Source organism: Rosa chinensis, chromosome 1, assembly GCF_002994745.2.
Source record: "Rosa chinensis cultivar Old Blush chromosome 1, RchiOBHm-V2, whole genome shotgun sequence".
Taxonomy (NCBI): domain Eukaryota; kingdom Viridiplantae; phylum Streptophyta; class Magnoliopsida; order Rosales; family Rosaceae; genus Rosa; species Rosa chinensis.
This window is the reverse complement of record NC_037088.1, coordinates 55,040,729-55,053,716: the sequence shown is the minus strand read 5'-3', so window position 1 is coordinate 55,053,716 and position 12,988 is coordinate 55,040,729. Positions and strand designations below refer to the sequence as shown.

Genomic DNA, 12,988 nt, shown 5'->3' with positions numbered 1-12,988 from the left:
GCTCAATTGATCAAGCTCTATAACTATATGATTTATGCCTTGATTTAGAGAAATTGATCATGGTATAGCTATAGATCTATGCCATGAAGTCATCATGTGGAAGCATCTCAAAGGCATTAGAACAATTTAATAGTCTGTTAGGTTACATCTGAAGCCATCAATCCAAAGGTATTTGTACAAACATATGACAAAATGACAGAGCAAGTTCCACTCGATATCCATATGAAGTATAGCAAAAGGATCCTCCAGGAAGAGAGGAAAAGAAAAGGAGAGAAGCTTTTTCCTCAAACACCCAAAAACCTCTAAAGTCGTAACACACATAATGGCATACTGCACATTTGAGTTGTTGACAAAATAAGACTGTAGTCCAAGCAATTATATATTCTCTGTGGCATCTCTTCCCAACTCTCCTGTACCCTTTGCTGCACCCAAGCTCTCAGCTGCCAGTCTTTCTTTCAGTGCTCGGGTCCCTCTTTCCCTGCAAGAGCCAATTCAATCACAAAATCAAGGTGCTATTAACAGATGTAATTTCACAAGGTAACCCTGGGGCAATAACATGAAAGTCAGAATTGGCTTCCTAGAAAAAGTGAATTGATATATTCATCTGATTTAATACTGCTCAAGCGTAAAAACTTAATTGAAACCCGAAAAGCAGTGGGGAGGACAATTTCTGACACTTGTTATTTAAGTACATATCTTTAAGTACTCCAATGGTCCCTTCTTATTTAGTCTTTAGGTATGGTAAGAGTCCAAGGGAGATGTATTTATAGGGCTGCTTGCTGTAAAGCAGGGAGATTGTAATGAACGAAAACTGAGTGTTGTTGAAGGCTTGGTGCCTTTAAGGAGAATCTCTTCTCTAGCTTCTCCTCAGAACAATCCTATCTCTTGTTTTTTCTACAATAACACCTACCCTAAACCTTCTGAGTTATCTAACCTGTTCTATTTCTCAAACTTCTATCAGTCTGAGAGCACAATAGTCAAACTCACACTCTCCCTTGCTTTTCCTACAGCAAGGTTCCTCATTGGGTGTAGACGTGTAGTCAAGTAAATGAAAGCAGTGCGTAGACGATCCCATGTTTAGTTGTTTACTGATGAAGAACTGTTTTGTCCTCTTTTGAATAGAATGGCATTCTTATCTTTAGCACCTTGTCTAGGTTGGGCTACGCTTGAAGAAGCGAGCCCCTATCAGAGAAAGCCATGGCGCGCTAGCCTAGGTAGCTAGCGTTTTTCCGCTATCCAGTACAAGCATGCTGCTTTTACTATGGACACCAGATATTATTACATAGATAATTAAGTGTTGTGAGCCAAAATCATATTGCAGATAATCCTCTTGGTGGGATCTAAACTACAAGTGATTATAAGTTTATAACCAAGATCGGGCAAAGGATCTAGGAAAGAGGGGGTGTGGTGATGGGTGCCCCGCTTGTTCAACCCGGTGATAACTACTACTGGTTTGGACGCCCCTGCTTCATGCTCTTCCTCATCCACTTTGTTTTATTTGTTTCAGGTAGTTCAACTTGCTAGTATCATATCTTTACAGTACTTGATATTTGTACTTCTTCTCACCAGCTCCTAAATTGTGCTGTCTTCTTCTTCTTCAGATGACCTCCTTTGCATGGAGTACGGTAAGTATATATGCTTAGAAGTTAACCAAGTATACTTATACCATTCATAGGGATCTTAATTACACTAGTTTTCATATACTGATTTATTACTTCAGTTTAGCATAAATTTTTGCTTCAGGGTTCCACCAAACCCCTGAAAAGACCATCAGGATCTCAATGGGGTGAGGTTTACACCCTATTACTAATACCTGGAACTCCTACAAAGCAAAAAAGAGAGTAAAGCACAACCTGCATTCAGAGAGAACCACACCATTCTCAAGTAGACCTGGAACTCCTACACATGGCATGTCACCATTTCATTTATTGCACAACGACAACAACCGCAGCGAAGTGGATGACTTATTTCCACCTCCAGAAGCATCAGTAGTTGTCGAAATGGAACATTGGGACACTGAAGGGTCACATTCCCCAAAGAACAATGTTGGACTGAGTGAAAGAGGAGCAATTAGGCAAACTGGTACTGTTAGAGAATTAGGCCACATTTAAGAGCCTCCATGTGAGTATATTGGGCTATTACCATTCAACACATGCTTTCCCAAGGTCACTAGGAGAGCAGAAGGTGCAGAGGATTGGGAGAATATCTCTCCTGCCTTTCCGGAGGCTCAAGGCTATAAAGGAAGATTGCAGAATCAGATCACCAATAGGAAATCAAGGAAATCATGCTCACTGATCTTAAGATAAAGGTGTCTTTTAATTCATATCATTTTTGCATGATTCTAAATTGATATGCATATCGGTTAGATTGATTTGATATACTCATATGCATTAAAAGGTTTTTCAACATGCATATCGGATAAGAGATGCATATCAGATAAGAGATATTGATTGCTTACAGGTAGAAAAGAATTTGATTGCATATTAAAAACAGTTTTAAAATCTTTCCATATTTATCTTATTCGGTATTAAGAAGAGATTTGATTAAGGGGGAGTCTTGCTCCTCTATATAAGGTTTTCAAACTGATTTATGAGTGCAGAGTTTTTCGGTATCAAAGGTTGTTTCCTTGTGTTGCAAATGTTAACACAAATCATTTTCTGAAAAACTCTCTTTGCATGTTATATGTTTCGATTCCTTGCATACTCTGTCACTTGCATATTTCATTGTCAGAATCAATGAGATGTTGAGATCAAGGAAGATTGGAAGATAGGCTTATATTGATAGTGTGGTGGTTAAGTAAGAAGTTAGATAAGTTATAAATCAAGTTAGCATTTGTTGCTAAGTGAAAGTGATTGTTGTAAACAACACTACTTGTATACTGTAAACTCATTTGATTTATAGTGGATTGATTTTCTCGCGTTGGCTACATTACAAGCCACGCAGTGAAGTTTCCTCTGTGGAGAGGTTTACACTGCGTTAGCAAATTGTTGTGTTGTCTTTGTGATGCATATTTGATTATCAAAGTAGTTCTATTTACCATTTTGTTCTATCTGATATTAACACTCCACCTCCACGCCCTTTTCAGGCTCAGCATAAAGTTATAGTCCATCGAGGTTCTCCTTTGCAAAATCAAGAAAGTGAAAGAGTTGGACAATGGAAAAACACTACCAATGTAAACCATTTTTAATTCTGCTACAGTATTTTGCAGAAACAATGGCTAGGATATGACAATGTTCAGTTGTGTTGTGAGTAGGATAAACTAGCACTGCAAATTCATGATGGTACATATATGGATTTTTGCTCTTTTAGGCTTCGGCATATTGTACTTTATATTTACTTATAGTGTGATCTTATAATGAATATACTTTGATCATATATACATATCTCAGGTTTAATAATTCTCAACAGCTATGGATCTTAATTATTTGGTATTTGATAAACTAGTATTTCTAAGATCCCAAGACTTTGTAATGTGGTCACAGACTCATAGCTGCAATTTGGTTAGTGCAATCTTATAACTAGAACTAGTCACAGACTCACAAACTGGTGTGTTAGATGTGTAACACAGTAAGCTTGCTAATTTCAATGTCATGCTGAAATGAGTTATTGCCCTTTTCAAGAAGATTTTCATCTCATTGCAACGGGTGCTTGAATTTGAAAAAAATACTTTAGCCATTAGGTATGAAAAAACCATAGGCCTGAGACACTATATATGTGCTAAAAATCTTACATGTATGACTGAGAAAATGAACATAACTCGACTGAATTTGCTTGTCGATTGAGAAAAGCAAATGAGGCTTTGAACTGTTTTATACTTTTGTCTGTCGATTGTGATATTTACAAGCTTAGGCTATCGTTGTAATGACCTAATTCTCATAAGAGTTTTATTTTTGTGCCGAATTTTGAAAGCCAGCCTTGTTGGTATAGAATTGGATCAAAGGACAATGTCCCTAATACTAAGCATCTATCCCTTTCTTCAATCCACTATAGCATAACAATCATGCATTCATTTGTATGGTTATGAATAGTATTGAGGTATTGATTTGGGGTTTGATCCAAAAGGACTGTCTTCTTCAAATTAATCATCCCACTACTGAATAAGATGCTTGAGTTGATTTGATGTTTAAATTTTGTAATATGCTGTTTGGTATAAGATTCTTTTCTATCCCCTTAAAATGACAATAAACAACTATTGCTTTAGTTTCTTGTTGTTTCAATTTCTATGGCATCAAAAGAGTCCTATTCGCTCTATTATTTCCTTTTTCAGACTAATTCCAATGAAGATTTGCAATCTAAGTTTGCCCAAATTCAATTAGGGACCATATTGATTGCTATGACTGTACACTTACTTTATTAAATAGTTTCTATTATTTCCTCATTATTTTAGTGTGATGCTTGTGTATATTCTTCCATAACAATTTTTGTTTTTTAGGCACATCTGTCTCTGTGTTTTTGTTGTGCTTTTTTTTTCAGTCTTTGTTGGAATTTCAAGGCATCAAGGAAATGTATGTGTTTATATTGTACTTGTTCTTTTAGTCTTTGTTGGAATTCCAGAGCATCAAGGAAATGTAAATATTTGGTTTAGTCTGGGTTATGATTGTAGGATGAGATTATATTGGAAGCCGGCTAATATTTCTGCCAATTCATGATTTTTTCACTTCAAGGAGAATGGGGGGGAGAGAGAGAGAGAGAGAGATATATATATATATATATATATATATTATATATATATATATATATATATATATATATATGTACACACACGTGTGCGTGTGTGTGTAGAGAGAGAGAGAGGCAGAAAAAAAAAAAGAGAAAAATAAAAAAATAAAAAGTGAGGGGTATAATAGTCATTTTAGGACCTGTTGTGTGGGAATTAGAAAGAATAAGGACTAAAAAGTTTAATTTTAAAATTTTGGACTAAACTGTTTTTCATGCAAAAATATGAGGAGTAACAAGTATTTAGTCCTATTTTTAATTAGTGTTTTATCTTGACAATTAGTTTATTCGTAGACATCATCCTAAAATTATTTGTGTTCTCCTTGAAGTGTTCTTTCTCCTATAAAGAAAATCAGTTTTAAAAAATCAGAAATTGGCAGAAATGTTAGTGGGTTATTGTACAATCATCACCCAAAATCCGGTGAGAAAATTAGGAATTGATAAAAATATTAGCCGAGTTCTAATACAATCTCATCCTACAATCATAACTTAAAATAAATCAAATATTTACAAAGAAATTTAGGGTTTATTATGAAAATGTAAATATTTGATTTATTATGGGTTATGATTGTAGGATGAGATTTTACTGAAACTCGGCTAATATTTTTGCCAATTCCTGATTTTCTCACCGAATTTTCTTAACAGGGAAATGGATACTTCAAGGAGAGCAATAACAATTGCATTTTTTTTTTGGGAGTATTGTATACTAAGGAACTTTCTCAATTCCAAATCGTGAGCGTTATATCTATCGAGTTCATTAACGACTGAGACATCCAAATTAAGATGTTTTTACACCGCATTTAGTCTCTATAGGACTACTTCATCATGGTGAGGAAGCTTTAAAAGCCATTGAACAACTTAAGAAGAATTGCCGGATGATTTTTTTATATCGAAATAATTTTAGCTTAAGAATCTAATACCTAAGATAAATGCTCGACATGTAAGGTTGCGTAAGTATTATATGGATGATATTATGCTCTTTGGTGATGATTTTGCTAAAATGATTCTTCATGATGTTGTATTCATCATTGAAGTGTTGTTGAGGTCTTATTATGGTGATTTTGTAAGGGAGAAAGATTGTAGCTTTGGAAGACCAAACTTGATATGAGATTTATGGTATGATTTGATGTTACCTGAAAATCAATTGCCATTCTTCACTCTAGAGGAAGAGGAAACCAGCGAGCAAAAGTTGACAGACGTTACCGTAGATGAAATTATCACCATAAAACATCATTCCATTGGAGAGACCATTGATCATACGACAAACCTGCTTGCTGTCTTCAAGATGATGTTCCAGAACACCAGAGTCAACTAGGAAAATCTACATCCTTTGGGGTGTTGACTAAAGAATCAAGGACCAGAGCATAAGAATATAGATAAGGTTCTGTTGGAAATTCGCATTGCTCGTAGGCAAGAAGATTCTTGATTATAGAATTTGTCTGATCGAAAATGGTGACCTTGGGAATCTCCAAAAACTCATCAATGAATCTGAAGCTGAAGATGCTTTTGCTTGAACTTACTTTAAATTTCACTCCCGTTTGATGTAGCTCAATGGCGCTAGGAAAATCTTGAGGAGTCCCTACCTCTGGTGAGCTCAACATGGTTAGGAGTATCAATAACCTTCTAAGTAGATCAACAAGATGTTTCACTTCTACTTGATGATAGAGAATTAAAACGACGTTCTCCTGCCTATCTCCTTCTATATTCATGTCACATCTAACAAATAGGTGATGGGCGAGAAAAAACATTGAGGGCCTCTGATGCATTCCATTAGAAGTAGTGATGAACTCTAGACAAAGAAAGTCCAGAAGGAAGAACGGTACTTAATTTTCAAGTAACATCAGATCATGTCATATATCCAATATCAAATATGGTCTCCCAAAAATACAATCATTCTCAAATACCAACTCACTGTAATAACCCTCAACAACAGTTCAATGAGGAAAATAGCATCATAAGTAATCATTCTAGCAAAATCATCATCATAGACCTTAATATTCTCCATATCCCCAACCACGAGGGGGTTAGGGATATTCCGCGTATTTTTCGTTGTATCTATCGAGTTCTATACTGAGTGAGACATTCAAATACAGAATCCTTTACACCTCATGTAATCTCTATAGGGCTACTTCATCGTGGTAAGGAAGCCTTAAAGCCCGCTGAATGACTCAAAGACTCTTACATAAAAAGTTTTTGGATCCGGTACAATTTTAAGATTATCTGGTATCAAAGGTAGCCTCCAGATGTGTAATGTTGCGCATGTATTATATGGAGAATATTAAGGTCAACGATGATTTATGACAGGCATTTCTATGCATGTAATTGTATCTAAAACACTATAATTAAGTTAATCTTTAAGTCAATTATTCTGTAACTAATCCACTTTTATTTATTTTGTAAGAAATAAGCGGAGTTGCGGAAATAAGATAAAATGATGCGAAATTGTGCAAATTGGAGTAATTCGACAAAAGGATGAAATTGTCGTCGCCGTTAACTGTGGTCAAAGCTATGAAAAAAAAAAGAGAAGAAGAAGAAAGATTAATAAATAGTGGTTAATTAATTAATCAATCAAATGATTGATTAGTTAATTAATTTGTTACCAATGATTTGATTGTCATGCAGCACCTTTCTCTTATCAATTAACCATTTGGTTAATTGAATGTTGGCCATCAAATCAAATGTACGTGCACAGCACGCCAATTTTCTTTTTCATCTCATCACCACCAACCACGTGTCCCTTACCCATTATCTTCCTCTAGACCACTAGGCTGCCACCCATGTCTCACTATATATTCATCCTATTCTCTTCTTAACGGGGGAACCAAGAGCAGAGCCGCAGACCCCATTCATCCTTCCTCTCCCCAAACAGTAGCCGCACCCTATTTTCATATTCCTTTACCCTTCCTTCATCACCTCACCAAGATTCCTTCACCTCACCAAGAACCTCCTCACCCAATTTATCATTCTCCACCATTTTCCAAAGAAAATCAAAGGGCTTTTACTACCCACACCATCAATTGCTCATCAACACAAAGATATTTTACTTTTGGTAAAGAGTAGGGGCTTAATTTCAAGTTGGATTCATGTTTGCCTATAGCAAATTATGAGCCTAGCTTGTGTTCCCTCTCTCCTCTATCATTTCTCTTAATTTCTTATGTATTTGAGTATGGGTAGTGAGTAGTTCAATTTTGGGAGTTAGGGTTGTAAAGCCCTAACTCATCTTGTATAAATATTGATGCTTTAATTTTAATAAATGCAATTTCCATTGTGTATGCTTTACATATGAATTTATTGGTCCTTAGAAACATGTTTCTAGGCTTTGTCACCTTTTGAAATTATATTGTGGGCAATTGTGATGAGTAGATTGATAAATTGACAACTTATTGGTCTTGTTGCATCTAGGATTTAAGTGTGGTAACCATTAGCTAGCTTAATTGTAGCTAAGCTTACTTGAGTCTCTATTATCTTGCTCTCTAGGTCTCTAATTTGGGCATTACGCCGGTTAAGGCCACAATATCCGAATTTTAATTTCTTGCTTGATAATTAGTTATTTGCTTTTATTTTAGTTTACATTTAATTTAGTTAATTCCTCATGATGGGAGAACTTTCAAGGTTAATGGGCACCGGCTTAAACCTTATCATGACTCCACTATTGATTCTCATCATGAGGTGACTTACCTTGATGATGCTTCTTAAATAATAAAAAACTCTATGGACCGGCAATGAAGTCCTTAAACAAAGCGCTCGCTAGGGAGGCAACCCTAGCAATACTTGTGATGTTTTCTTTGTTTGTTGGTAGTATGTTGTAGTTTCTTTCTTATCATTTTTGGGAGGTAGGGAGGTGCTTGAGGTGTGGATAATAAGGAGATATTTTGAGCTACAATTCTTATATGGAGGTCATGGAGGACAATTTTGGGTCGTGGATTGATAAGATCAAGGCGATGAGCTTAATGGAGGACCCATGTCCTTATTCTTTGAAGTGGCCTATTGGGTGACACATCGCTCTAGGACATTTGATGTTCAAAATTGAGTCGAACATTTTATGAGCACCTTGAGCTATTATGGAGTATACGAAAGGAAGTCAAGGCTTTGTGCCTTGAGGTTGGTGTCTCATATTGGTCTTCTCCAAGGGTCGTGAGCAATGGAGGTGTCTACAAAGGGGGTTTCCATCACTTTTTCTCCGCATTTAGATTTTCATTTTGATAGTTAATTTTTGTGTCTTCGCCTGGACTTCACTCTCATGCATAAATCCAACATGGATTTAGCTTTCGAGCTCACTTGACAACATTGAGGACAATGTTGGTTTTAAGTGTGGGGGTGAGGGCTCGGGTGCCCTATAAAAAAAAAATATATATATATATATATATATAAATTAGATTAGCTTTTTGTAATTATATTTTAGTGGATAATGCCTTTCCAACCCCAATGACGAGACATGGACTTGAGCATATATATGGATTTGACACATGGTCAACACGTGCATATACTTGAGCATTTCTCACATGTGCATCTTAATTGCCTTACAAATTTAAAAATCTTATCTTGTGCTTTGTCAACCTCATGGTCATATACATAATTAGTTCTCCGAGGGTTATGGTTGGAAAGGCTAATACTACACTTCTTTTATATTTGTGAGTTAGTAGATTTTCGGATTAGATTTCATTTAGTTTGCTTGAGGACAAGCAAAGTTCAAGTGTGGGGGTGTGATTACACGCATTTCTATGCATGTAATTGTATCTAAAACACTATAATTAAGTTAATCTTTAAGTCAATTATTATGTAACTAATCCACTTTTATTTATTTTGTAGGAAATAAGCGGAGTTGCGGAAATAAGATAAAATAGTGCGAAATTGTGCAAATTGGAGTAATTAGACAAAAGGATGAAATTGTTGTCACCATCAACTGTGGTCAACGCTATGAAAAAGAAGAAGAAAGATTAATAAATAGTGGCCAATTAATTAATCAATCATTGATTGATTAGTTAATTAATTTGTTACCAATGGTTTGATTGTCATGCAGCACCTTTCTCTTATCAATTAACCATTTGGTTAATTGAATGTTGGTCATCAGATCAAATGTACGTGCAGCATGCCAATTTTCCTTTTCATCTCATCACCACCAACCACGTGTCTCTTACCCATTATCTTCCTCTAGACCACAAGGCTGCCACCTATGTCTCACTATATATTCATCATATTCTCTTCTTAACAGAGGAACCAAGAGCAGAGCTGCAGACCCCATTCATCCTTCCTCTCCCCAAACAGTAGCCGCACCCTATTTTCATATTCCTTTACCCTTCCTTCATCACCTCACCAAGAACCTCCTTACCCAATTTATCATTCTCCACCATTTTCCAAAGAAAATCAAAGGGCTTTTACTACCCACACTATCAATTGCTCATCAACACAAAGAGATTTTACTTTTGGTAAAGAGTAGGGGCTTAATTTCAAGTTGGGTTCATGTTTGCCTATAGCAAATTGTGAGCCTAGCTTGTGTTCCCTCTCTCCTCTATCATTTCTCTTAATTTCTTATGCATTTGAGTATGGGTAGTGAGTAGTTCAATTTTGGGAGTTAGGGTTGTGAAGGCCTAACTCATTTTGTATAAATATTGATGCTTTAATTTTAATAAATGCAATTTCCATTGTGTATGCTTTAAATCCGAATTTATTGGTCCTTAGAAGTATGTTTCTAGGCTTTGTCACCCTTTGAAATTATGTTGCAGGCAATTGTGATGAGTAGATTGATAAATTGACAACTTATTGGTCTTGTTGCATCTAGGATTTAAGTGTGGTAACCATTAGCTAGCTTAATTGTAGCTAAGCTTACTTGAGTCTCTATTATCTTGCTCTCTAGGCCACTAATTTTGGATATTGCGGCCTTAACAGGCATAATGTCCAAATTAGAGAGTTGATTGTGGCCTTAACCAGCATAGTCAATACACCGAAAGGATAATTAGTTTAGTAGCCTTAACCGGTACTAGATACGGGACTCGACACATATAGGAAATGCATGCATTTGTGAAATTGGTATCGATATTTGCAAGATAGTTAGTGTAAATCACCCGACACTCCCATGTTCAATTCCCATTAATTTGAAATCTGAATTTTAATTTCTTGCTTGATAATTAGCTGTTTGCTTTTATTTTAGTTTGCATTTAATTTAGTTAATTCCCAATTCAAAACTCCCAAACAAAATACTACATTCCATTGTGCATAACTCATTTGGGGTACAAGTTAGTGGCTTTGATTAGACTTAGTGTGAGCTAAGCTGAGCATTGCCGAGGCTTGGTACCTTGTGAATATTATTTTACTTTTATTTTTTATTGTATGCTTTTAAGTTATTCTAGCGCCAATTACCTCAGTTAGGTCCAACACCTAATCCCTGAGGTACGATAATCAAGGTTTTAATATTTCCCTTACTTGACAACGATTCGTACACTTGCGAGAGTTTATGAATCAAGTCAATGATGATTTTGCTAGAATGATTACTTATGATGTTATTTTCCTCATTGAACTGTTGTTGAGGGGTTATTACAGTGAGTTGGTATCTGAGAATGATTGTATTTTTGGGAGACCACTTAATCCCAAGAAGCTCATGACATCTTGCGAGGTTTATTGGCCTTTTGATGGCTAGTCGAGCCTTGTTATATGCTTCAAAATTGCTTCGGATTACTCACTTCTCCGAAGCTCGAGTATTGTGACCGTCTTCCTAATGCCTCATTCAGCTCCACATGATCATCCTCAAGATAAAAACCTCATGTATTTGCATCTCAAAGATATGGTAGGGGATTAAGAGGAGGAACGATTTATAAGCAAACTCTTAATCGTTTATCATATTCTCAAAATGAACGATTAAGAGTTCGAATATTTAACTTGTAGCTTAGTTACTGCTTATATATAGAACTCAGGAATAGAAGGTCCTTCTCATGAGAATATAGGATATAAGACTATCTCCAATAGAAGGTTCAAAGTCCATAATTTAGACCATGGTTGAGCAAAACCCATCTCCAATCATGGATTGGGTCTATTACAAAAATGCTCCATGGAGGTCTAAAGTCCACTTCTTGGTCTAAATATAGACCACCAAAGGTGGCCCACATTAAGCTACAAATTGCATAATTGCATAATTGATCCAAAACTCAATTTGAGTTTTTTCAACCTACCAACAGTTCCTTTTTTTTTTTAATAAATTTGATTTTATGAAATCTTTAATTTTATAAATTTGATTAGATAAAATCTAATCGGTAATCTGTAGAGTTGTGTATGAATCGACACGTGGACTCGAAAAGTCTTATCTAACAATATAGTAAGATTTCTTCAATCATTAAAATTATATTTTTGTCTCTAAAAATAATTCTAAGTATACTTGAATTAGTAATATAACTGAAAACACTTATAATTTTGAAGTATACAAATTAAAAATAATAAAATATATTAAAGTCTATAATTTAGACCTCGAATGATTGGAGTTGGAAAAATTATAGACCTCACTATTTGGATGAATAGTTGAATAGTACCTTTCAAAGGTCTAAAATTTTAGACCATGGTATATTTTAGACCTTCACGATTGGAGATGGCCTAAGTTGTGAAGGAAACGTCCTCCTGTGAGAATAGGAAACAAGTTACGAATGAGAGGCCTCCTTATGGGAATAGGAAACGTTTCTTTTTTTTGAAACTGATAATCTGCTTAGTTACCCCACCCAGACCAAAAAAATTATGTCTTTTAATCCAAGCCCAAGCCTCATATGAAGACTGCAGTATGCATGACGCCATCCCCAGCTTGTACCACCTTGCCATCCCACCAACGGCAGCGTCGCCACCGCCTCTAACTTGACTCCGTCCATCCCCAAATCGGGTTCAATCCTCCCAAACCAGATCGGATCCAAACGAGCAGATCCCAGCGATGCCATCACCACCAGGCAACAAACAGCCCGGCCACACCAACTCGCTCCGATCTGGGATAAATCGACACCAACTCATTGAGCCAAGAAGGCCATACTTTCTTCCAACACTGAATTCCAATAATGTTGACTATAATTCAACATTTCAACATATATGAAATTATCACCATAAAACATCATTCCATTGTAGAGAACATTGATCATACGACAAACCTGCTTGCTGTCTTCAAGATGATGTTCCAGAACACCAGAGTCAACTAGAAAATCCACATTTTTTGGGGTGTTGACTAAAGAATCAAGGATCAGAGCATAAGAATATAGATAAGGTTCTGTTGGAAATTCGCATTGCTCGTAGGCAAGAAGAGTCTTGA

At 35.9% G+C, this 12,988-nt stretch overlaps 1 long non-coding RNA gene across 1 annotated transcript; it reads left to right on the top strand.

Annotated features, from left to right (window-relative positions):
* Nucleotides 1-817: 817 nt before the first annotated feature.
* Nucleotides 818-3,330, top strand: LOC121052729. Its single transcript, XR_005810034.1, has 3 exons — nucleotides 818-1,507; nucleotides 1,602-2,308; nucleotides 3,086-3,330. It is a non-coding gene; the product is annotated as an uncharacterized LOC121052729 (long non-coding RNA).
* Nucleotides 3,331-12,988: the final 9,658 nt, after the last annotated feature.